Source organism: Chanodichthys erythropterus, chromosome 16 (assembly GCF_024489055.1).
Source record: "Chanodichthys erythropterus isolate Z2021 chromosome 16, ASM2448905v1, whole genome shotgun sequence".
NCBI classification, from domain to species: domain Eukaryota; kingdom Metazoa; phylum Chordata; class Actinopteri; order Cypriniformes; family Xenocyprididae; genus Chanodichthys; species Chanodichthys erythropterus.
The window spans coordinates 6,900,001-6,926,390 of NC_090236.1; the positions used below are offsets into that span (position 1 = coordinate 6,900,001).

Genomic DNA, 26,390 nt, shown 5'->3' on the forward strand with positions numbered 1-26,390 from the left:
GTTAGTTCACCCAAAAATGTTTTTCACCCAAAAAATTCTGTCATTTATTACTCACCCTCATGTCGCTCCACACCCGTAAGACCTTCGTTAATCTTCGGAACACAAATTAAGATATTTTTGTTGATATCCGATGGCTCAGTGAGGCCTCCATAACCAGCAATGACATTTCCTCTCTCAAGATCCATTAATGTACTAAAAACATATTTAAATCAGTTCATGTGAGTACAGTGGTTCCATATTAATATTATAAAGCGACACAAATATTTTTGGTGCGCCAAAAAAACAAAATAGCGACTTATTTAGTGATGGCCGATTTCAAAACACTTCTTCAGGAAGCTTCAGAGCACAAATTAATCAGCATATCGAATCATGATTCGGATCGCGTGTCAAACCTCCAAACTGCCAAAATCATGTGACTTTGGTGCTCCGAACAGCTGATTCATAACACTGATTCATAACGCTCTGAAGCTTCCTGAAGCAGTGTTTTGAAATCGGCCATCACTATTTAAGTCGTTATTTCCTTTTTTTGTCGCACCAAAAATATTCTCGTCGCTTTATAATATTAATATTGAACCACTGTAGTCACATGAACTGATTTAAATATGTTTTTAGTACCTTCATGGATCTTGAGAGAGGAAGTTTCATTGCTCCCTATGGAGGCCTCATGGAGCCATCTGATTTCATCAAAAATATCTTAATTTGTGTTCCGAAGATTAACGAAGGTTTTACTGGTGTGGAACGGCATGAGGGTAAGTTATAAATGACAGAATTGTCATTTTTGGGTGAACTAACCCTTTAAACGTTGCAATTCAAAATTGTATGCAAGTACACATTGCATTTCGGCAAGTGGGCGCTGTAGCATAAAGTTTTTTATTTTTATTTTTATTTTTATTTTATATTTCATTTTATTATTATTTTTTTTTATTTTACCTCAACTACTATGGAGCAAAAATGTGAAGATCACCTGAACAAGTTAAAGTAAAAACTGGGTCCTAATGCAAGTATATTAATATTGATATATTGAAATATTGATATTTTCATGTATTTTTTATTACTTTGTCAATTTTATTTTGACTAAATAGCATCTCATTTTAGTTAAACTATTTTGGTTGACGAGAACTTGTAAATTTAAACCACATTTTATATATTAAATATATAATTTAAATATTTATTAACATTTATTGTAAATATCATGTGGTATTACTCAATCTGATTATATTTTCAGCAACTAAAACATTGTTTTAATAAAAAAATATTATCATGATGGACATTTTAGGTTTATTGTTGACCAAATAAATGTAGGAATGCATCTTTGTTATTGAACATTTTTGTTAGCAAGATAAACACTGCTGTTGACCAAGCATTTTCCTTTGCGTTTGCATGCTTGCTTAGAGAATCTTTCCGGTGACTAATTATTCACGTAGTGCAGCAGGTGTTTATTTGAATACTGGATATTATTATCAGCTCTTGCTGTAGTGGATATAGGTCATCTAGTTAACCTGCAGTTAGCTCCACTCATCACCTGTCCATCCATATAATTCCATCTCATAAGCGGTCGTGCCCCCTGGATGCTGAGGTTTCTCTGCCACCGTAACTAACTCCAGAAGTGGGCAATTAGCGAGTGACTAGCTGTGACTGGCTGCACTCCAAAGACCTGTGACCTCAGCCACGCTGCTCCGCGTCTGACGAAAAAAGTCAGCAGAGCGAGGGGTCGTCACGGGAAAGCAGTTACACAGCAAGCCTGACACCAAGCTTCGGCAGGGGGGTGTTTAGGAAGAGTGATTGAAGACGTGGCCAAAGATGTCACAGATGAGAGGACTAGGGAGACACAACCTTTTTGTATACTGTGCCACAGAAACTATGAAAAGTGAGAGAATTGCTTGTTAGAAAGAAAACTTTAATGCCTTTAATTGTTATACAACATACAGTATCATTTTCTACACAGAATTTTAGTTTTTTGACGACAATGTCCTCTAAAATTAGTCAGTATTTCATAATTTAGTCAGCTTTACTTTGATTAAAATAAGCATCTCATTGGCTATATTACCATGCACCTATTTTTGGGGAAAAAATGCTGGATGGAAACGGCAAGATGCGCATAAATACTAAAAATGCACATAAAAAACGTATGCGCTCAATTGTTGGATAATTTTTTTTTATCCTATGAGAAAACAAGTGCATAAACTATGAGCTATGACACATTTACTGAATAAATTCTTAGATGCGCATGAAAAAAGACATGACCGATAAGGAACGGCATAACTCGAACCAACCAGCGTCACATTGCACAGCATCTGAAATGCTGTTTTGGTCAATCTGAAATGCCTGAGCAAAGTCTGTCAATAAAGTGGTTCAGTATAATTACCGCCCAGCTGGGTTTCCATACAAACGTGAAGCTTTTCAAAGTTCGCAAAAAAAGAAAAAAACAAACAAATGCAACGGTGGTATTGGTAACATAGTAACCAACAGTAAATAAAACACTGCCAGCGGAAACAACCGATTAGTCATGTTGGTTTTATGTTTGCTACGTCAGAATTTATTCGGCAAATGTGTTTCCATCTCTCATTCGCATGAACTCTTTTTCGCACAAGTCAAAAACCACCTCAAGCAACCTTTTTTGTGAATTATGGGATTCCATCACTCATTTCTGATGTGATACGTCAAAATGCACATAAAAACAGGGTGGTGGAAACATAGCTTCGTTCCCAAAAAAGCAGGCATCCGCCTCCGAAAGCAAGATAACTTTATTGCGTTTTGTCTGCATGATCTGTAATTTGTTATATACAAAATTATTATACAGTGGCTTCTCCTACTGCAACTTCCATGTTCATCAGGAATTGACGATTTTGTTCTCTTCATCTCACTGGATGGAAACGGTGCTTTATTCGCAAATGTTTTTTTAATCCGGTATTCCAATTTTGAGCACAAGTTGCAACTTTGGATGGAAATCGCTATTTTCGGCAACAAAAATAATAATTTAATTGATGAGTGCAAAATGTAGATATTCAAATATTCAATAACTTTATATCTTAATTCAAACATAATGAAAGCACAAAATGAAATGAAAAAAAAAAAGAAAAGAAAAAATGTTGCTTTTTTATTTATTGTATTCACAATGCATATTCTGACATGCATGTAACTTAGTTCAAGTTCACTTGTGATTTTGCATAATTTTGTGCAGAAAAGGTTGTAATTTTTTTGGTTTCTGTATATACAGTATATTTGATTAAGCACCCTGGTTACAAACTTTGTTCAAAATATATTCCTTTGTGTTCAGCAGAACAAATACATTTATACAGGTTTGGAACAACTTGAGGGTGAGTAAATGATGACTGAATTTAAATTTTTTGGTGAACTATCCCTGTAATTAACCCGCTAACAAAGCACATCAGTTTACCGATGTGCATTCACTCTTCAGTAGGGCAATCCCTGACATTATAGATTATGACTTGAGTTTTTGAAACAAGCAGATGCTTTCTAGATTTTTTTAATTCGAAAACGTAGTTTTATCCTTTCATTAATTAAAATCGTTCATTAACAAAGTTTTTTGATTTTTGTCAACAATAAGGAAGACGAGTAAAAAAAAAAAAAAAAAAAAAAAAAAAATCACATTCGATTTTGTTGTCTATTTATGCAGTTATAGAACTACAGAGTAATACCTCTTGATTCTGGGATGTGTTTTGCATTACATTTGTTTTGTCCTCCAAGAAACTACAGCAGTTTTGCTCAGAAAGTTATGTAGAAGTGAATAGCATTGACAGTGCAAATGTTACACCAAGGTCTTGTTCATATTATGAACCATTTCAAGCTCTTTTATCCAAGCTTTTCCAGGCGCCACCTTTTCAGCGCCATCTCAAATGCATACCACCACAACAAGGTGGAGACAGTCCTTTCCAGTGTCTCCTTAGAAGACGGTGTCACCTAACACTGACTTTCAGAGACTTGGGGAAAGAAAAAAAAAGACATAGCAAAACACATGGCTTTCATTTCATTTTAGTAAGATGCGCAGAAGAATCCAACAAAGTGTGACCTTGCAAGGATAACAAGGTCATTTCAGGTCATTTCAGGTCATCACCAGTTCAGCAGAAAAGCAAACTGCACATTTGCATGTTAGAAGCTGTTGGAAGCCAGCTAGACTGTGCAAATGGGCTCTTGTCCATATCAGATTAGCGTCTAATCACAATGTAACGCTTCTATTAGCAAGCTTTCTCTGCAGTCTTTTCAAGTTTACTTGCTGGATCTGAGTGTGACAGTGGCTTTATTGAGTCCCGTGCCTTATGTTGAACACTAGATGTGGCTTGTTTGGTTAGCATTCACTGAGGACTGCTGACAGTAGCACAGGCGGTTTGAATTAGCATCTCATCCCACCCCAGGGGTAATGCAATGCGTGGCTGCTGATTGGTAAGAGCACAGTTCAGGGTTGGATAATTGAAACTGCATGCTTCCATCTTCCCATCTAGTCCCCCAGAGAGACAGAGCACTACACTCCCCGCATATGCTGGACAGCGTTAGCATCGGGCTCAATGCCAGGCTTATATCTCTCCTCAAGACGAAGGAAAATGAAAAAGAAAATGTTTGGCTCTGTCCTTGATGAGAGCAAGCCTTGCCAATCACAGCTACGTCTTGTTCCATCTTTAAAGCAATCAAGAACACATAACTTGTGAAAAATCAAATGAAGTTGAAGTCATGGCCTAGCTGTTTGCACATTTACCTCCTGAAATAGTGGGGTATGGTGCTCATAGATGATGTTGGCCTCAACGGGAGACTTGCGTCCTTTCTTGATCCCGTGCTTTTCTTTGTCCCCTCGTTTGTGTTGTGGCTTAATGGTTAGTCGGAGCGTCAGACTTGTAACGAAAAACTTGCAACACCGGCGCCCAGCAGCGACCCTGCGTTTCCGCCATTTTGGGGTGAAAACGAGTCGTCAGTCCACTAGTTTCTATGGCAATATCAGCTGCTTTGTTAAAAAAAAAGTACATTAAAGCTGAAATCCAACTTGAATGATGACAACACAGAATAAAATACTATCACTTTGCGTTTTTAACTTTTTTTTCACAAAACCTTTGCTCTCTAGAAACCCAGTCAGATTGGGTTGAAAAGGCTCTTTATAAGGCTTATAAACACTGAATTATTACCAACATATGAAATTAAATTAAGGACATGCATCAGAAAAATTGGGAATGTTGGACAATAAATATATGAATATAACAGCTTGATTTTGCAGTGTTGTCTAATGTTCGTTAAAGCAAAATTGTCCAAAAGTGTGAATTATGCGATAACGGACACAGCAATGCACCATGTATTTTAAGATCATTATGTTTGTAGCGCGATCCATTAAAATGTACAATATAGCCAATTTCAATTCAGACCTAGATATTATTACTATTACTCCACTAGGTCTAAAATATATTGTTCGCTGCAATGTGTAAAGTGTAAATGTGTTTGTGACGAGCAGGGCGGGCGAGAGCAGTGAGGGAACGGTGCGAGGCGTGCCGGCCTCGAGTCTCTCACGGAGGAGCTCCGGAGGCATAAAAGGAGGAGTGACTACAATGAAGGACGAGAGAGGACCAGGCCTGGACTTTATGTTATGGTTTTGTTTGTTTATTTTGAGATTAAACTTTTGTTGAATGTTCGCCGGTTCCCGCCTCCTTCTTCCCATATTTACGAACTGTGTTACATTGGTGCCGAAACCCGGGAGGAAGGAGGGACATGCTGTCGGAGAGCCCTCGCTGCTGAGGGGGATCGCGGTGCTGCGGAGTTCGGGCAGTGCGGGAGTGAAGACCGCGAGAGGCTGCCCGAGGCGGTGGTGCTGGAGCCAAGTGAAAGGTGGGACGGAGACCCGGATGCCATGCTCCTGGGATGAGGTGGGGTGGCTGCCGTCCAGGAGGGAGCGGAGAAGTCGCCGCCGTCCGCCGTGGGCCGGATCCTGCTGCCGTCCGCCATGAAGGGGAGGAGCAGGGGACGGGGGGCTCGCTGCCGGCTGCCCTCAGCCGGAGGAGCCATCGCCGGCCGCCAGGAGGCGGTCGAGGATCGGGCCGTCCACCAAGCGTCCAGTGCCATCGCATGTGGCACCGCGAGGAAGAGCCTCTTGGCAGGCTGAGGACCGAGCGGCAGTGTGTCGGGGAACCGGACCAAGAATTTTTTTTTCCTCTTTCTTTTTCCTCTCTCCCCTCTCTCGTCCTGTCGCTCCCCTTGCTTCCGTCTCCTTTCTCTCGTCTCGTCTGTCCTTACCCCCAGGTGCTGCGGCCGCCGAGACAGGCCCCGGGGGGGGGAGTAAGCGCGGTCGCGGGAGTACCCCCCGGCCTGCGAGGGGCGTTGGGGGTATGTGACGACCAGGGCGGGCGAGAGCCGTGAGGGAACGGCGCGAGGCCGGTGACGCGAGTGATAACGAGCGTCACCTGCGAGGCGTGCCGGCCTCGAGTCTCTCACGGAGGAGCTCCGGAGGCATAAAAGGAGGAGCGACTACAATGAAGGACGAGAGAGGACCAGGCCTGGACTTTATGTTATGGTTTTGTTTGTTTATTTTGAGATTAAACTTTTGTTGAATGTTCGCCGGTTCCCGCCTCCTTCTTCCCATATTTACGAACTGTGTTACAGTGTTGCATAAAATGGAAATACTCAATAAAGTAGGCTAACTACATTACCTCAGATGGTTGAATGGTTGGATTCCACAACTGGTAAAATAAAACATATATAAGACAATACAACATTTACTGTAGGAGCCCTACAATTTACTGGTGACTTAATTTAAAAAAACTGTTCTATTGCGCTTCTGATTTGGCAGTGAAATTCGCCAATTCTGGGTGCGTAAGATGTGAAGTATTCTATTGTCCAGTTAGTACTTTCGCCCCATAATGATGGCCGTGCTACTGGAGCACCATCTAGTGGCTGTTACCCAAAAAGCATCAAAGTGTCGCCTCTTGGGTTGTTCTAAGCTCTTTGCCCCCAATCACTCCCCGGGCACCTCAGCAAAAATGTCTGCCCACTGCTCTGGGTGTGTGTTAACAGTGTGTGTGTGTTCAATACTCACTGCTGTGTGTGCGCACTTGGATGGGTGAAATGCATAGCACAAATTCAGAGTATGGGACACCATACTTGGCTACATGTCACTTTTATATGGTTCCTCTCAGTAAAATTGGCATATCAGTTGTGGGTTGTTAAACTGGCTGTCTTGTCATAGACTAGCTCAGAGTCCAATCCAGTCTCATCTGCTGTATCGCAACCTGCCATGAACTGGCTGCCAGCCTGGTTTGCGCTGGAATGAAGGAATCCTCGCAAGATGGCAGCTTTATTGGCAAAAAACGAATTTAATGAATACCTTCTGCTGGGGTCCTTCATTCCAGTGTCTCATTTTCTTTTCTGTACCCTATCGTTTGTTCTCTCTCTTTTCTGTTTCCCTCAGAAGTTGTCACCTTAGTGAGCAGCGAGAGATTTAGCTGCTTTACTCTCCTACACGAGCAAATTACAGGCGTCTCTCCATATGTGCAGCAGGACACCTCCTGCCCGCTGCTTCTGCCCTGTGTGTAGCGTTGTCATGCTAATGGGAACAGATCCGTCTGCCGCCACGTGCAGATGTGTCTCGGGGGTGGGGGGTTGGGGGGTGGTCGGCATGTACGCCACGGCCCCAGCTACATCATAGGGGAATCAGGTGAGGTGACGCGAGACAAAAGAAAGGAAGACGCATGCGATGTTCCTACAGACATGAGTGTCTTTTCGTCTCTTGGTGATGGAGATTCAACTTGCAGTTGAAAGTGAATTCTCACAGCTGGCGTTTTAACGAAGAGGGCATTGTTTGATTGAGGAAGATTATACATCTGTGAGTGTTTAACATGATTAGAAACAAAAACAAGTTTTGAAGATGTATTTGTGACCTAATGGTTAAGCCCAAAACATACTTCGGTTTAAATGTGAAGTGCTTGGCATATCTGTAGAGCCAAAAAGCTAAGCCTTTCAAATTATACTCCTTTTCATAGTGCGCAAACAAAGATGCTTGACATATGTGCACTAGAATGTTTCATCCTTGTCTAGTGTCTACACAGTTTCTCTCTAGAAGTTATGACCAATCATGAAATGTCTTTGTAAACTCTTTAAACTAGAGTTGTAGAGATGTTGTTGCCATCTCCAGTAGTCGCTGTTTCTTTTTAGACTGTGAAACAATGGCCCTAGCCAGTTTTGCCACCTTGTGGACAAACTAATTAGTTCCAAAAAGGCGCATAGTACTTCAAGGCACATGTACGAGGTGAGCTAACCGAAATATGCTTTGGGTGCCAACATGTTGAGCTTTTCCCAGTCATACCTTTTCTTCCCATTATTTTGCATTCTCTCTAGTATCCAATATAATACTAAACAGACCATGAAATAACTAAAAACTATCCTGTGGAGTCTCCTGTAGAGCTTTCCTTCTCTAGCTTTGCTGTCAAGGTGAGAAATGGAGAGGAACATCAAGAACATCACAGATATCCTATCTTTTTCTCTGGCAGGAGGTGAATGAGGAGCAGTTTGCGTCTGGTGGAAGGTAGTATAAAGGCACTGTGGTTACAGCTGCCTGCTCCTGGTTTTCACAGAGTTTCACGTGGAGCTTTTGTAATGGAACCTGAAAATCAATCCTCTTCTCTCTTTGTGCACGTTGGGTAGGCAGAAAGGAATTTTTTCCTCTATTTTTGTTATACATGTCCATTTCTTAGTCATTACTATTAGACTATTCTTAGTCAATGCTATTAGAGCTGTGACCTATCCCCTGACACTATATAATTTGCATAGTAATATATTATCTGTTTATTTATATATATATATATATATATATATATATATATATATATATATATATATATATATATATATATATATATATACTTTGTTAATACTTTATGTACTGCTTAATACAGCATCAGTTTGTGCAAGAATAAAGTTCAACAAGCCTGTACTACTTAATTACCAAATAAGTGGGGTCTACGTTTTTTTATCAGTTTTTTGATAAACATGACACAATATAAGATCGTGACTAACTGAAAAGAGCTCTTACTGCCTTAAAACTACAGATTTGTGAGCACTGGAAATGAAGGTTTCAGAAATAAACACAAAAAAAGTGTGAATGTTGTCATGCGGTGAATCCGGCCAATCACGGAACAGCTATGTCGTCATCGGAGCTAGTGTAGCCGCTCTTGAGAAGCAGCGCTGGCTGACTCAGCCGACTGCTCTTGCGGTACTTTGATGCCATACGTCACAGTCACGTGGCATCTGCACTTTCTCAAATCAAGACAAAATTTCTTGCCGGCATGCACTTCTTCAAGTCAGTTGCTGATCGTTCTGCACAGCGCTGCATAAATTCGAACAAGCCTAGAAGATCAAACGTGCACGTGTGACACGCTAGAACAGATCTTATTGGTTCTCGCGTGTCATGCACGCACATTTGAGCTTCTTTTTTTTTAAATTGTGGGTGGGAAACCCACTGAAAGGTGCATATTACCCTTTTGATCCATGACAGGGACTTTATTTCCCTGTTTCTGCTATCATATTTGAAATCATATTGAACTCCACTCCAGTTTTATTCCTCATTTGTGGTCAGAGGGTAGAGGGGCAGATGGAGGGTTGGAGGCTGGATTGTCCATTTGTTCTACTAAAGGCTCTAGGTGCTCTGGGTGACAATTTTCTGGATCGAAGCGAGCAGCGCAAGGCTAAACCGCTTGACACATTGATGGCACGACGCCCTCAACGGTTGATTTACACTGACTGCAAATGGGGCTGACCGATTGGAAGCTTATAGATGAAGATCTACTGGAGGATGAGTCGTGTGTCTGCAGTCAGGAGTTATAGCTATTCGTCTTTGACATATGTAACTTTTCCTCAGTAGCTCTCCGACATTCTCCCCCATCATTCCTTTAGCTCATATTTTGCCAAGAGGAAGCCATTATAGCAAATAAAACAAGCTCGTTGGCCGGATGCCCGTTCTGCCGAGGGAAATTTATTGAGCCGCCAGTGTATTCTTCCTGCGGTTGGCCGGTGATCTCTACCATATTCAGGCACAAATCTAGATGAAAAGAATGAGAGAGTGCAACAGTTTGTTTTTTTTTTCCAGGGTTGTGAAGCTTTAGGAGCTCTGGGATGTACTCTGTGTTCTTCCTAGTCACTTTCTAGCTAGCTAATAAACTCCACAACCTGAAGGTGGGACAAGGCCTCGACTGTGCGTTTGTCTGCTTCTTGTCTTCCACAGGGTAATAAAAGATGTTTCTTCCAAGATAAATGGGGCAAAAGGAAAGTATGTTACACTTTTACACTGTCACAGTTACATGTGCCCATTTCCACTTTAATTAGCACAGTTCACAAAAAAGAAATTCTCCCTATCATTTTGATCTTCTATTTCCTACTACTGTTAGAGGGGATGGGTATCCTCTGTCGGGTTCATCTCAAGAGGGTCTTCTCGTGAGCAGGGAAATTACACCATGGAAAACCTGAAAGCAATTTGTTTCGCATAGAAGAGTAGCATCTGAACCTGGTCCACAGATTAAACGGTGGGCTCTATCAGGCCATCTCCCCTAAAAGCAATCAAACTGACGTAGGGGAACAGAAGGGCTGCTGGGAAATTGGGGGCAATGCCTAACCACTCAGAATGGATTGAAGAATGCCACTGCAGCGCAAAGGACTATTACAAATAGAATAGTCCTTGTTTCAGCAGCTGGGGTGCAACCGTGCAAGGGAAGAAAATAGGAAGGTAGAAATTAAGTTTGTCGGCAATATAAGCAAATATCTCAATATTCTTAAAAAATTGAATGATAATGGAATATGTAATGCATATATGTTGTATATTTTTATGGAAAAAGTATTTCAAAAAATACTGAAAAAAAAAAAAAAGAGACAATTTACAGTCATTAATGTAGAATTAGCAATGAAACAGCTCTATGAATATAAAAATATTGTTTTATCCATATCTGCTTGCCATTGTTTTGTCAGTGCAAGCAATTAATATGTTATTTATTTATTTTTATTATAATCATTATTATTCTGAAGCATTTTCAATGTTTAAATGTTTTATATAGCCTCTCATGGCGAACTGAAAACCTCTATTTTTATTTTGTTTTGTTTGATATTTTATTTTTTACCTTAGCAGATTTTTAAGAACCTTCAATGCTTAAAGTCATCATGAAATCCAAACTGACCCTATTTACTTTGTTAGCACATATTACTAGTCTTGTGGTAAACAATTTATCCGTGCAAGTTAATATACAGAAAAAAAAAAAAATGTTTGTCTTGGTTATCTTTAATTCAAATCTGAAAAGTTACTTCCGGTCTGGAATGGCGTTCCTTCTATGATGACATCAGTTTGATTGCTTGGGTAGAAAACGCTTAAACCACTCCTCTTCAACCGTTCATCTGCTATGAGTGAGAGATGGAGAGGAGGAGCGTTAAAGTAAACCCCTGCCCTCTTTTCAATATTCAGTTTCTCTTGGAAATACATCACAACACTAGAGAAAAGTCGTTTGCAGCTTCAGGTTCACAGGGACGTTTAAAAATTTTTTATTGTGATATGGACATCATTGAAAATAATGATAACTTCCAGTTTAGTAAGTGAATCAGTTGATTCAATAACCACTCAGACTGATTCAGTGAGTGGATTCATGTAGGATACATTAGACTGATTCAAACCAGTAACTCTTTTAAAGTTCTGAGTGTTTTTGAACCATTCATGTGTAGCCATGAGCATATAGTCGTTATATAACCATTTAACTTAAAAAAAAAAAAAAAAAAAAAAAAAATTGGACACTTTGAATATGTAGGCTGTCTTTGGCGGCATTAATTCCATAAGACAGCAGCAGGTTGGCTTTGTGTAACCTTTCTGCACTAGTGCAAACATCTTAATTATACCAGTTTGTGTGTGTGGGTGAGATTTCCTTTTAGTAGGTTTCTTCTTTTCTCTCACACTTGTTCTGCGAGCTACATGTATATGAAGAGCAGATGTTTGTCTAATAAAGGGCTGAACACAAATACTAGTTTCTCTAATTCTCTTTCCCTCTCTATTATATCTCTGGCTTTTTTCTATTCTCGGCAATAACACAGAGCAGCAGGATTAATTAGGCTTGGCACAAAATGCTCCATTCCAATAAATCACTCCATTATCTCACAGTGCTCCATAAAAACTGCCTCTCATTTGCTGCGTGCGCGAGGCAAGGTCGCGTTTTAACCCTCTTTCTCTTGCTGTGGCCGTGTATTCCTTGTTGTCTAAAGCTGTGTCTTTGTCGCCCAAAAGGGACAACTTCCTGATCAAAAACTGACCCTGCATGCCTTAGCAGTTTGAAAACCCTCTAGCTGTGGTTTGACGTCGCTGCAGATGAAAATGCGGGTAGGTTGAATGGATTTATCATGGTGCCGACTGTTTTTTTAGATCAAGCTGATGATGGACGCCAGCATCTCCAAAAAGAGGCCGTTTATTGCACCTGCGACCCATCACTGTGACAACTGGGGCCTTTTGTGTGAAGATGGTGTGTACATACATTAAACACGCCAGGTGCCGCCACTACCCGCCCCAGCCCCATCTGCAAAGCAATGAAAGAAAAACCGACACCTGGAGTATGAGAACCGTAATAGATCATGCTCCGTTCATACCGCTGGGATAGATGGGTATGATTTATAGATGCTCAAAAAAATGGGTCAGGATGTATTTCTCTCTGGCTCTCCCACTCGAAGAACCAGGGGCTTAAGAGCTTTGTCTTTCTTGGACGGCTGGACAAACATTTAGCTGAAAAGCTTTTGGAGATGTGAGCCATGCAGCTCCAGCCGTTGGGTTTCATGCAGGAGCTGTGGGGCTCTATCACAGGGGCGTCTGAAGGCTTAAAGTCGGCTTTGAGATGAGTCCAGTCAGATGCTTATGTTGTTGTAGCTGTTGTTTTAGCCTCATGTGCCTCTCTCTACAGTTGTGGTGAATTAACTGTGGTTGCTAATTATTTTTCTCAACGATAGAGTTAAAGGACGTTTTCGAATGTGCACCTGTGCTTGTGGCCACTGACTAAGGCCATGTGTCCACCAAAGTGTTTTTCCCAAGGCTAACATATTTGTCCAATTGTTTTCAATGGGAGCAATGTGTTTTTAATCAATCGTGATGAGGTGCTGAGCATCTATTTCATTCTTAGCTCTGAGGGCTCTGCTTTTTTTTTTACCGCTCGCCAAGAGTTGAAGAATGTTCAACGCAACACTAATAACTGACACTTTTTTCCCAGCCGTCCAATCACAGTGGAGAAGGGGCTGGACAAAAAACACACCGACCAACTGCCACATCCTGCTTGTACAACGGTAACAGACAACAACAAGTAACGAAACAAAATAATTTAAAACAAGATCCAGAGCAAATACTTTACATTATATTGACATTTTCAGATAGAAACAATACAGAAACAAATTATCCAGCGCTATCTCACGATCAATTCGTACGTATTTTACGAGGTGGCTAATTCGTACGAATTTGTACAATGTCACTCGTCTATCTATCTATCTATCTATCTATCTATCTATCTATCTATCTATCTATCTATCTATCTATCTATCTATCTATCTATCTATCTATCTATCTATCTATCTATCTATCTATCTATCTATCTAATCTATCTATCTAATCTTGAAAATTGAATTTACCTCGGCATAGTTAAATAATTAGAGTTCTGTACATGGAAATGACATACAGTGAGTCTCAAACACCATTATTTCCTCCTTCTTATGTAAATTTGATTTGTGCAAAAGACCTCTGAAGAACAGGCGAATCTCAACATAACACCGACTGTGACGCAACAGTCGGTATCATTAATATGTACGCCCCCAACTTTTGCATATACCAGCCCATGTTAAAGGCATTAGACAAGCCAGTATTAATGTCTGGAACAACACACAGACTTTATGCAGGTGAGCAAGCAAGGACAATAGCGAAAAATGGCAGATGGAGCAATAATAACTGACATGATCCATGATATCATGATATTTTTAGTGATATTTGTAAATTGTCTTTCTAAATGTTTCGTTAGCATTTTGCTGATGTACTGTTAAATGTGGTTAATGTTACCATCGTTTCTTACTGTATTTACGGAGACAAGACTCATTATTTTCATTATTAAACACTTGCATTTGGTATAATTCATAAACACAACTTCATTCTTTATAAATCTCTCCAACAGTGTGTAATGTTAGCGTTAGCCCCGTTAGCCACATATAGGCTAACTCATTCAGAATCAAATAATCAGAATAAACATCCAAATAAATACTATACTTATATGATCCGATATGCTACACGACGAACACTTTGTAAAGATCTATTTTAAGGGTTCTATTAGCTGTGTGAACTTTGTTTATGCAATGTATTTTAGAGTTGCGAGCTTGGAGGCGGGGAACACGAGCATTTAAAGGGAAAATGCTCAGAAATGGCGCATTTATAATTATGCAGTTAGAATAGGCAGTTAAAAAATTGAATAATAAAAAAAAAAATCTATGGGGTATTTTGAGCTGAAACTTCACAGACACATTCAGGGGACACCTTAGACTTATATTACATCTTGTGAAAAACTGTTCTAGGGCACCTTTAATCAAAGAACAAAAGACACAGAGAAAATCACTCATTGCTCTAGACTTAAAATATAGCCTACTGCAGGGGTACTCAAGTTCAGAGGCCAAGAGGGCCGCATTTTAACCAAATTAAATGCAAAGGGCCACAAATTATAACTTGGTTCATAAGACTTTTATTTAGGCTTACTTAAGACAATATTTGTAGTTTTACTGTTTATTTACTAAAAGTGCAGTTTATTATCTAGCTACGTCTTAATAGTATGGTGTCCTTTTTAAAGTGTCACTGAACATGGTAAATGGCATTTAAAAAAAGGATTAATAGCTTGTCTTGCATACAAATGATACTTACTTGTACAAACATACTTGTACAAATGCATAAAGAAAAACAAGAACCGATGAAAAGAAATCCTTGTTCATTTGAAATGTCTGCATTGTTTTCACAAGAAATTTAAGGTCTGGCTGTTCACTGGCTGATGAGTTTGTCCGTAAGATGAAAACATTGCACTTTTTTATAGTCTTTTTATACTCCATTGCACCTTTTTAACAGTTTTTATAGCACCTATTTATACTCAGAGAATAAACGTTTTATTATTTGTATTATTATTACCTACCTTTTAATTTTAATTTTTTTTTATTTTTATGTTCAATCACAATCTCATGAATTATCTAACTATAACCAACGTTGTAAACATGATAAATAAGATATTCTGCGTGAGCTCGATGTGATGACAGATCTATAATGGGAGCGCTCTCTGCTTGCTTTCTGTTTATAACACATTGACATTAAGAATAAAAGGTTTGTTTTTCATGAAGGCAATTTACACACTGCAAAGTTTGAGGAATGTCAACTGCATTTCATCATGGAAAAATAAGGTTACTTTATTTTTTACTTGCGCGCACAGTCTCGAGCCTTTGATGGCGTTCATGAACACAAGTGCTCGACACATGCGCACTAGATAGATTCATGCTTGTCTAGTCTTTTTCGCACAAATAGTTACAATAAAATGTCTTTGTACTTGTTTAAAATTAGAGTTGCTGGTATTTTTTAATCCCCTCAAACTAGCGCTCTTCAACACGGTCGGCTATTGTGTTTGTTGTTACTCTTGTTCTGTCTCATCCGTTTCTTTTCAGACTGAAACAACAGCCCGTTTTAGTGCTGACACCTTGTGGACAAATTAAATTAGTGCAAAAACTATGTGCCTTCAGTTTTGTTCTTTGTGGTTAGAAAAACTGTGCTGCGCACATACACTATACGCGTTCTCTGCTGATGATTACAGCGTCACGCGCACTGTACGCCTACCCTAGTGTACTTGTAAAAAAACAAAGTAATATTCACGCAAATTTTGGACGCAAATTATAATAAAAATACATTTATATGTAGCATGATTCGGGCCACAAATTTAATGCTGACGGGCCGGATGCCTGTTGAATACCCCTGGCCTACTGTCTTTGTTGTTTCTACATTAATATGGAGATTAATTGTGAAATTATTACAATATAAAAATATATTAAAAACTTTAATGTTATGTGCAATTAATCGTGATTAATTACAGAAAAATTTATGGTTATTTATTATTTTTTAATTAATTGACAGCACTAATATATAATGTCATTTATTAATTGGTTTGCTGGTCTTAACTGACTTATTTTAGCAGGCGTATCATTCTACTTTAAATTATGATTAGCTTGTATCTTGGCTGCAGTTTCACAGTAGCTTCCCCAACACTGATCTGAACACCCTCAGACTTGCAAATTCTTGCAATATGCACTAGAACGTGAGAAAAAATGAGACACAGGAAGGACGGATGAGGTTGGAAAGCGAGGGGTATGGTGTCTTGGGAGCAGGAAGTCAAGTGTGCTCACTGAAGCATGCTAACACAGCCTGCTAAAATGTGCCTGTTCGAGGCAGGCTATTGTGCCTGCTGACGTCCTGCTGCTGCCAAGTCAACCCACACGAGTTCTCTTCAGAGTGACTCAGTAACCCTCATACAACATTTATGTAATACCCAAGCTTTCCTAGTCTTCTCCTCTACCTCCTACCCAGCGCCACAGGGGGACCCAGACGTCTCGCCCACCTCTTAGCTCCCTGTCTCTCCCCTTCGATAATGTGAATGCCTCACGCCTGCTGTGACGGACAACCTTAGTGCAAGAAACGCATATAAAGAATATGTTCAGAGGAAAGCCGATGTCAGCCACGGTAGAGCAAGATATTTCTGTCTAAGTAACGTGCGACAGGAATTGAAGCCTATTGACCACACCTGCTAATGTGTCTCATATCTTATTAATGCATTATGTCTTTTAAATGACTTGATGGCTAACTTTAGTATGGTGAAGGTCAAAACCTTGAGAATCATTCCCCTTTGATAAATAGTAGGGAGAAGTTTTCTGCCCTTAAGTTTATTTGAATGTTATTTTAATGTTATCGGCATCAGATCTAGCAATACATCGCCATCATCTGACAAATGTAAGTGGAAGATGTCAAACAGTTTTTATTGAAATGAACAATACGCCCAGTCAAACAACATGGCAGTGTGTTTTAAGAATTGCGATTGGTTTCTGAAGGGTAGAGTAATGGTTTAGATGACAAATGGCTGACTGGAAAGCCAAACGCTTGGTCTTGCATGAGTCCATAAGTGAAAAACATAACAAACCAAAAGGGCAATGTAATCAGCCCAAGGTCAAGAGACTGTAGAGGGGAACGGTTTCTAGTCACAACAAGTCTACGAATTGCACCATTGTCACACTGAGAAAAACTGTGAAAACAGCTTTCTTCATTCTCTTTTTCCCACTAGGATTTAAAAGCCTCACAGTAACAATTAGGCCGTCATAACATCTCCCGTCATGAACAAAAATCTCCAGACTTCTCTGGGATACCAGATGGCTCAAGTATTTGGTGTCAGGAGAACAAAGAAGTTCTGTGGTACGGCAAAACAGAAACCAAGAAAGAAATTGAGACACTGGCACTTACAGTCCAACTGGACAGTTCACCTGTATCAGGCAGCAGATACCAAAAAAAAATAAATAACGTCTTTATTCAACAATATCTAGTGATGGGCGATTTCAAAACACTGCTTCATGAAGCTTTGAAGCTTTATGAATCTTTTGTTTCGAATCAGTGGTTTGGAGCATGTTTCAAACTGCCAAAGTCACACCCCCCAGTGGTGAACCATTTAAATTTCGAAACACTTATGATGTAACGTAACCTCGTTTACTGAAATAACGTGATTTTGGCAGTTTAAATTAATGGCAGAATTTTCATTTTTGGGTGAACTTACCCTTTAAGAATAGGCTTTCAAGCTGCAAAAAGAACAAAAAAGCATTTAAAAAAGTAGTATTACAGTAATCAATTTGCATGTTCACACCACAGCTATAACAATAATGATATTGTTGGATTCACTCCCACAATGATTTTTTCCATCTGATGAACATGATCCATCCTGCTTTAAAGAGCTCGGGCATTAAAGCGGCAGATGACAAAACTGTCAGCGATGACCTGATGTCCTGAAGAAAATCTGTAAAGTCTTATAAGTTTTCTCCAAACATTTTGCACCAGACTGTTTCACCAACAAGGGTCTTTTCAATGCTGGATTTTCAAAACTGTTGTTTCTGATAGATGGGTCAGTGCCAATGCTTTGTGCGCAAACTTCAGATCCAGACAAATTAAGTATCATACGTGATATGTTGTGAGTCCTTCCAAATTGTCTTTCAGGAAGAGCTTGTCGGCACTCTGTACTGCTGATGTTGCTAAAGCTACCATTGTCTCTGCCTGTTTTCACTGACGCTGCCTTCACGTGCTATCAGAATTATTGTAAATTCAAGTTTCCTAGTTAAATAGAAAGCTGAATATCACTGCTGACAGTTTCTGACATTTTCAGTGCATGAGATTGTACTGTTTTGTTGTTACCGGTATGCTGGAAAATGAGCTCTTGAAGCTCCACCCTCTTCTAGAAAGGGGGCCGGGAGCACCAGCTCATTTGCATTTAAAGGGAAACACACAAAAATGTCATTTGAGTTCACATATAACTTGCAGATTCAAGATGCATCATGCCAGGTGTTTAACAGGAGCTATTTCTTGAAAAATGTGGTCAAAAACTTGTGAATACTTGCTTGGTTTGCAGTTTAAGTACCACACGACTTGTTCTCTTATGTAATCCTCTAGACAGTTTGAGTGTAAAGACATAGAGATGGAGTGCACAAGCACTTCTTCATCTGATGGGAAGCTTGTTCGGCTGTTTTGGGGCTTCTTTCTCTGTGTTTTAGTGTTTTATTGGAGAATCTGTAGTGGACTTTGTTGTTGTTGGTCTCCTCTGGGGGTTTAGTTTAGCTGTGTAGTTGTGGGTAATGGAGTGGACTTGCGTGCAATACTGGTTCAGCTAAACACCCAATGCTTCCAGTGGGCACAATAGCTGAAGGGATTACAACTCGAAATGTGCTGTTGACAAAAGCTGAAAGCTGTTTTCTGTTTATGTTCTCCTCAAGTGAAAAAGGGACCCAGGTTATACACTCCCAAGTCAATCTGTTGACTTACCCAGCCGTTGGGTATTTCACAGCAGGTTTGTCAAAAGCTCAGTTAGGGTCCGACATATATAAAGACCCTGAGGTTCTCTCTCTCCCTCTCTCCCTCTCTCTCTCTCTTTCTTCCCCTCTCTCTCTCTCTTTCTTCCCCTATAGGTCATTTTCCTTTTGGCTTATCGTTTTTCACAGTGCTCAGCAGTAAACATCACCAAACCTTATATGAAATGGAATTACTTTCCAGACATTAATTTTAAATTACTTGGCATTGTGTTTCTGGTGGTTCTCTATTAAAATGAGAGTTTTAGACAGACCTCCATTACAAAATAGCACCATGGTAAAACCATGGTATAGTGGTGGCTTTCAAGAGCAGGGGAACACGTCACTTATTAATGGGAAAATATATACTTCGATTTTATTTTTTACATTTTTTTAAAAATTCACCAATATATACCAGTAGTCATAGGTTCTTAATATTTATTTATTTACTTAGGCTAATTGTTTTATTTATTAAAATATTAAACCACATACCAAGAGTCAGTTTATTTATTTACTTACCTATATCTTGTTTCCGACTTTTGTATTTTTCCACTATTTATGTTTGCTGAAATTTTTTTCAAACATATTAAGAGTGATGTTATTTATATTTATTTATTTAACTTATTATACATTTCCTGTAGTTTACTACTATATTTAATTCTTTAATATTTATTTATTTTCTTTATTACAATTTTTTATGATAGCCTTTATTTACATATGTACATACATTTATATAAATTAGATTTAATTAATTAATTAATTATATTTATCATTATATTTATTTATGTTTTCTATTTTTTCATTGGTTAAAATATTAAACCACATAACAAGAGTCATAGTTTATTTGTTTACTTATAACTTGTTTTCTCTTTTTGTTTCCGAAAATATTGTTTTTTTTCCTCAAACATACCAAGAGTGATGTTATTTATATTGATCTATTTAAATTTTATATATTTACTGTAGTTAACTGCTATATTTAACTTTTTAATATATATATTATATATATATATATATATATAATATTTATTCATTTATTTAGTTTATTCCAAGTCTTTAGATTTTTTTATATTTACATACATATATATAAATTAGACTTTGTTCGTTCGTTCATTCGTTTCTTTGTCTAATATTTCAAATATTTCTAATTATATATTACTTTTTTTAATGCATAGCCACTACAGCACTAAAGACTGTTGGATTCTGGACAGCTTTGTTATCTGTAATCTATGATCTGATCTGTTATTTGATCGTTTTGTTAGCCTTGCCCTGCTCTTGCTGGATCTGACCCTGAACGATCTCTGCTCGCTTAATCACTTCCACAAGGTCAGTTCTAGCTAATGGCTGATGTTGAAATAGCACTCAGTCGGATCAAAGTGTAGATATCTTGTAAATTGGCTGTAAATATACCACATACACCTTTTTAGTCATTCCACTCTCCTCTGCCTCTTCTCGATTTTCCCCAGTTCTTCATGACTAGCTTGCAGCGATGGAAGATGTATGAAGGTTAGCTTAAATGCAAGTCTGCTTCACACATTCCCATGTTCTGTTCACATGGCACGGATTGGGGCCAAAGGTGAACTCTGGTAAAATGGAGAGGCAGACAGAATTTCACATGTCTTTTACCCACGACAGACCAGTCACAGAAAGACCACTGAATACAGATGAGTGTGTCTTTCTCTGTCTGTTTTTCTCTCTCTGTCTCTGTCACACTCTCTCTCTGTTGCTGTCATTTTCTCTGTCGCTCTGTCTCTAATCCAAAGCCCTTATATAAAGATGGATAAAAGATTTATGAGATTGAGAATTTCAAAGTAGTAGCTAATTAACAATATTATCTCTCATCATAACTTTCAGGTACAGTATATATTCATGCATTCGGCTCGCTCTTTTATTCAAACCGGCTTTTAGTGCATTCCAACTGTCCATTTTATCATCATGTGTGTTGCAGTGGGAGCCTATAATCTAATAATAATAATGATAATAATAATAATAATAATAATAATAATAATAATAATAATAATAATAATAATAATAATAATAATAAATATTATTATTATTATTATTATTATTATTATTATTATTATTTGGATATTCATGTAGCATCCCCCCAGTAGTAGTAGTAATAATAATAATAATAATAATAATAATAATAATAATAATAATAATAATAATAATTTTATTGTTTTTAATTGCTATTTTTAGGCTATTAATATAAAAAGGTTTTGTTATCCTCATCATCTAATTTAATTATGAGGAAGAATCAGCCAGCCTGCTCTTCAAGTTTAATGATATATTTTTTAAATGAATTGTTGTTAAACTTGAATGCCCATGGCATTCGTTTCCAATTAATGCAAAATTTATATTCAATGTGTAGCATTAAGAGGATAATCGTTTTGTACAACCTTAAAGTGGTGATACATGCAAACATGATTATATTTGTGATTCATGTCAACATCCCTGCAGGGATTTGGTTTTTCATCGTTTTGAGAGGAAGAAGTGGGTTTTTGAAAATAGAAAGTGGGGCCATCAAAACAATTATGTTCATATTCTGCTCCACTGTGCATAAATGTTTCTATAGCCACTATTTCTATGGCTTTACTGTAAAGGAAGGATTTTTAAACTCTGAGGAACATTTTATTGCTTGAAGGTTGCTCTTTCACAGCTCATTGAATTGCTATTTAATTTTTTTTTTTTATCATATCAGTTGTGTCGCAGATGCCTAAAATGATTGGGAAAACAAAAAAAAATAACCATACAAGAAGTCATCTTATATGTCTTTGAGTATGGTCACTGTGGTTTTGCCAAGTAAGTCATGATCCCACATATTTTGTTGATTCTGGAACAACATCCCTATCCAAAAATTTAGTCCTAACCCTACTCATAACATATCTCTTAAACCACAGGGAAATGAATAACACTGATGTAGAAGCACCTAACCCTGGTTGCAACTTGTCCTTTGAATCTGATTGGTTGATTGGAATGTTGTTCCAGGATCAACAAAGTTGTTGATCCAGGAACATGTTGTACTTGGTGAAATCACATTCACCAGTTAGAGTTAGTTGTAGTGCTATAAGAATTACATATCTTAGATTTGGTCTTGGTAGAATTCTGAGAGAAATATTTGTTTATTTTGAGTTTGCTGACTTTTGAAGATTATGGGTGAATCTGAGCAGAGATTGAGACACTATTGAGGTCTTTTCTGAAACTCTGACACATGAAATTACTAGCATCTCTTTCTCAGTAGAAAAAAATCAAGAGACGTCTCAACAAATACATCAATATGTATTTTCTTTTTAAAGGATTAATTCACTTTAGAATTAAAATTTCCTGATAATTTACTCACCCCCATCCAAGATGTTTATGTCTTTCTTTCTTCAATTGAAAAGAAATTAAGGTTTTTGATGAAAACATCCCAGGATTTTTCCCCATATAGTGGACTTCAGTGGGGATCATCGGGTTGAAGGTCCAAATCACAGTTTTAATGGAGCTTCAAAAGGCCCTACACGATCCCAGATGAGGAATAAGGGTCTTTTCTAGCGACATGATTGGTCATTTTCTAAACAAAATAAAAATGTATATACTTTTTAACCACAAATGCTCGTCTTGCAATGCTCTGCGATGCACTACGCATTACATTTTCTCTGAAGATATATCTGACAAGCAAGAGATTTTAGCTTTTTTTCCCCTCTCTCCATTTAGTCTCATTGCCATCTGAGATTGAAACTAAGATACTTCAGGGATCTCATTTTTGTTTGTTCATTTCGGGATCTGTCAGTTAGAATCTTGTGAAATGATATCAACGTAAAACAGTAATTTAAAAAAAAGAAAGAAAAAGTCTGCAAGATTAAATAACCCTTTTGGAATGAACTTGATTGGAATGAACATAGATTGAAACTAAGATACTACAAGGATCTCATTTTTGATTTTTCATTTCAGGTTCCAGGTAGAATCTTGTGAAATGATATTGATGTAAAAAAAAAAAAAAGTAATTTTAAAAAAGAAAAGAAAGTCTGCAAGATTAAATAACCCCTTTTGGAATGAGCTTAACTACACTGTGGCTTGTATTATCCAATATCAGTTAGCAATGCTAGTGTGATAAACTGTCACACAGTGTTTATTTTGTACTATTTTAACCTTTTGCCGAATTCGGATATGTCCGGACGCGTAATTACATTTGGCATGTCGCACGGCCCGTTCCGGATTTGTATTTGGCTGCCACATCCAATATATTTTAAACACCTGCATTAATGAAAACAAACAGATCAGGTATTTATTGACATGATGATAAAGGGAGGGTTAGCATTTCCTCAGAGAGAAACGCAAAGGGAGAGAGGGAGAAATAATTGTTTATTGATCTATCCTCTGCATTTAGGGAGTGCATTAAACCCGAGGACAGATTGCTGGTGTCTGTCAGAGATGTGGGGAGGGGTGTGTGGAGCAAATTTTCTGCAGATATTGCATGAAGGAGAGTGAGAATCAATGAATGCGATGTGCTGCGAGCGTCAGATTCCCAATGTGAGGGCGGGGGATGAGCTACAGAGCGATTCGCACATATTTGCTAGATGAGTCATATAGTTTCCCTTATAGAATATTCAGGGATGAAAAATAAAAATAAAATGGAGGTGAAAAAAGTAGTTCCACCTGTATGATTTTCTGTATAATCACAACTTACAGGAAAAATAACCCTTTAAAGAGATCTCTTTAATATGCCAATATGTTCTAACAATGAGAGTGAATATCAAATGGTGTTCACAACCTGTTTTTCTTCTGTGAGTGAAACAGGATATTATATAGGGGATGGTTTCTTTAGAGAATTGATTTAATATTAAAAAATTGCCTTTATATACTAGATTGTTGCCATAAGTTTGAAGTGTATGAAGAAAGTTAAGAAATAAAAGGATTTGGTGACATAAGTCAAAAAAAGAAAGTGATTTCAGAGATATTAATTGTAGTTATGGCATTTTGATGAAAAAATATGGATGGATGGATGGATGGATGGATGGATATAAGAAGGATCAGGAACATGTACAGGGCCAATGGTTCAAGTTCTTACTTGCCCCGCCAATATTTTCACTTGCCCCACAACAAAAAATTTATAAAAGTAACAGAAAAGAAAATGGGCCTTTGAAATAAGCAAAGTTATTGTTTTCGTGTTTTTGATACATGTAACCTTAATAAATAAGGTTATGACACCAAAAGCTACTAGATTAACTCACTTAATTTTTTAAATATTGTTAAATAAATAAACAACAGGTAATAAAATAGTAATAAATAATCAAATTACGAGTACTAGCACAAATGAATAAAACAGAACAAACATATAAATCAAATAAACAATGCTTTTCAAGTTTTTCATGCAGATTAAAACAGATTTACAAGTACAGAAATTGTAATATCTATAACTATATAACTATAGATATATAATATAACCATATAACTATAGATTAAACTTTATTAATCAGTCGAGAGCAGCTACAGATGCATAAATAATGTTTTGAAATGTTGAAAATATAAAATGTTAAATACTGTTATTTGAAATTATTTTAAAAATGAAAAGACACTTTAAACCTGAAATTAAACCCGCCAGTAGGTGGCAGCAAGTCCCTGCAAATGAGCGAGTCATTGAGATTCAACCGGATTCAACTGATTCATTCAAACAGCTAACTCATTCAGGAAGTGTTGCTCAGAGACGCAAAACAATTCTGTGGACTTTGTTTGGAACTATTTTCGTTGGCGAAATAGAGTGAAACAGGCAATTTGGTGTCTAAAATGTAAGTCACTTGATATTAAGTTCTTGTTCATTAAACTCTGTACGCTGTATAAAATCAATAATCACATTTGTAATTGTTGATATTTGGAGAAAAATGGTGCTGTGTAATATTGGTTAACTATATTAAATGATATAAATATAAATTATATACTGGGGCATTTTTTAATGCTTATCTTGAATTCTGGGGCATTCTCAAGGCACTTTAATAGACTAAATCACGCGCAGTGTAAGTGTACACTCTAAATATGCACACGCAGTCGCGCTCTAGTCTAACCTAAGGCTGTGTGTCCACCTAAGCATTTTTTCCAGTTGCTAGCGTACTTTTTCAATTGTTTTCAATGGGAGCGCCGTGTTTTTTAAACTTTTTTTTTTTTTCACGCTCAAGCGCTGAGAGCTGGGCATTTTTTACTGGTTGCCTCGAGTTGAAGAATGTTCAACTTTGAGTAAAACGCTGTGCTCATCACTGTCACTTTTAAGCCAGCCGTCCAATCAGAGTGGAGGAGGGGCGGGACAAATACAACTCCGACCAACTGTCACACTCTTGCTGTACAGCGACATCAACAAAGGGAAACAAAATGGATGAGAAATTTATATTGCTGGTCTCCGAACATACATAGCATGTAATTCCACATTGTGTGAAATTTTTTAGCCTGAAACAAATTACTTGCAAAATCAGTTATAAGTAACAGTGACAGATAAAAGTAACAGATATTCCGTATCATAGCAACAAAGCGCCTCAACGGAAAAAAAAACGCTGCGCTGCAAAAGCGCTCTGAAGCGCTCACAGATGGGCGTTTTAAGCAGAGCGCCTAGCATTTTCAGCTGGCTAAAAACGCTCTGGTGGACACACGGCCTAACTGTTACTAGGCTATGTCACGTAGTGCATGCACGCACTCAATGGGTGTTTTATTTTAGTTTTGTAAAGTGAGGGACATACTCAATAATTTCAGATCGTTAAATCAACAATTACGATATCATAGACATAGACGACATATATCGCACACCCTACAGCACTGGTCCGATCGGGCAAGTGACCGTTCCGTCTACTGTCCCGAACGTCGTTCACACTGGCCCCGGGCCATCGGGCAGTCCTCATTGTCGAGCCCTGAAATATATCAAAAATGTCTGAATGATATTTGGTTTGACTGTATATGGGGATGATTAGGTGGCCATGATGATTGACAGAGGCCAATGGGCAAATTTGTCCAGGATGCCAGGGTTACACCCCTACTCTTTTTACGAAGGACATCCTGGGATTCTTAATGACCACTGAGAGTTAGGACCTCGGTTTAACGTCCCATCTGAAGGACAGGGCTTTTTTGACAGTATACTGTCCGCATCACTATACTGGGGCATTAGGACCCACACTGACCACATACGAAATTATCATAAGAAATACTTGAAATTCTTGTGATTTCAACATCTCAGAGAATGCTCAGATTTGGCAAAAAAAGTCTGTAACCAAAAGTCATTGATCTCAATATGAACTCATAAGTTTCTTGTCAAATTCTTCCAAAAGCAAATTACATGGATTAAG

The 26,390-nt window shown here is 38.1% G+C and overlaps 1 protein-coding gene across 3 annotated transcripts in view; it reads left to right on the forward strand.

Moving 5' to 3' along the window:
* LOC137003718 (ephrin type-B receptor 1-B) overlaps positions 1-26,390 on the forward strand; it is a 337,726-nt gene that overhangs the window by 36,520 nt on the left and 274,816 nt on the right. The window contains exon 1 of one of the 3 annotated variants that reach the window (XM_067363996.1): positions 12,247-12,331. The exons of the other annotated variants lie outside the window; for them this stretch is intronic. The gene's annotated coding sequence lies outside the window, so the exon portion shown is untranslated. Of the gene's footprint in view, positions 1-12,246; positions 12,332-26,390 lie in introns of those variants that run through there. 3 annotated transcript variants of the gene reach the window in all.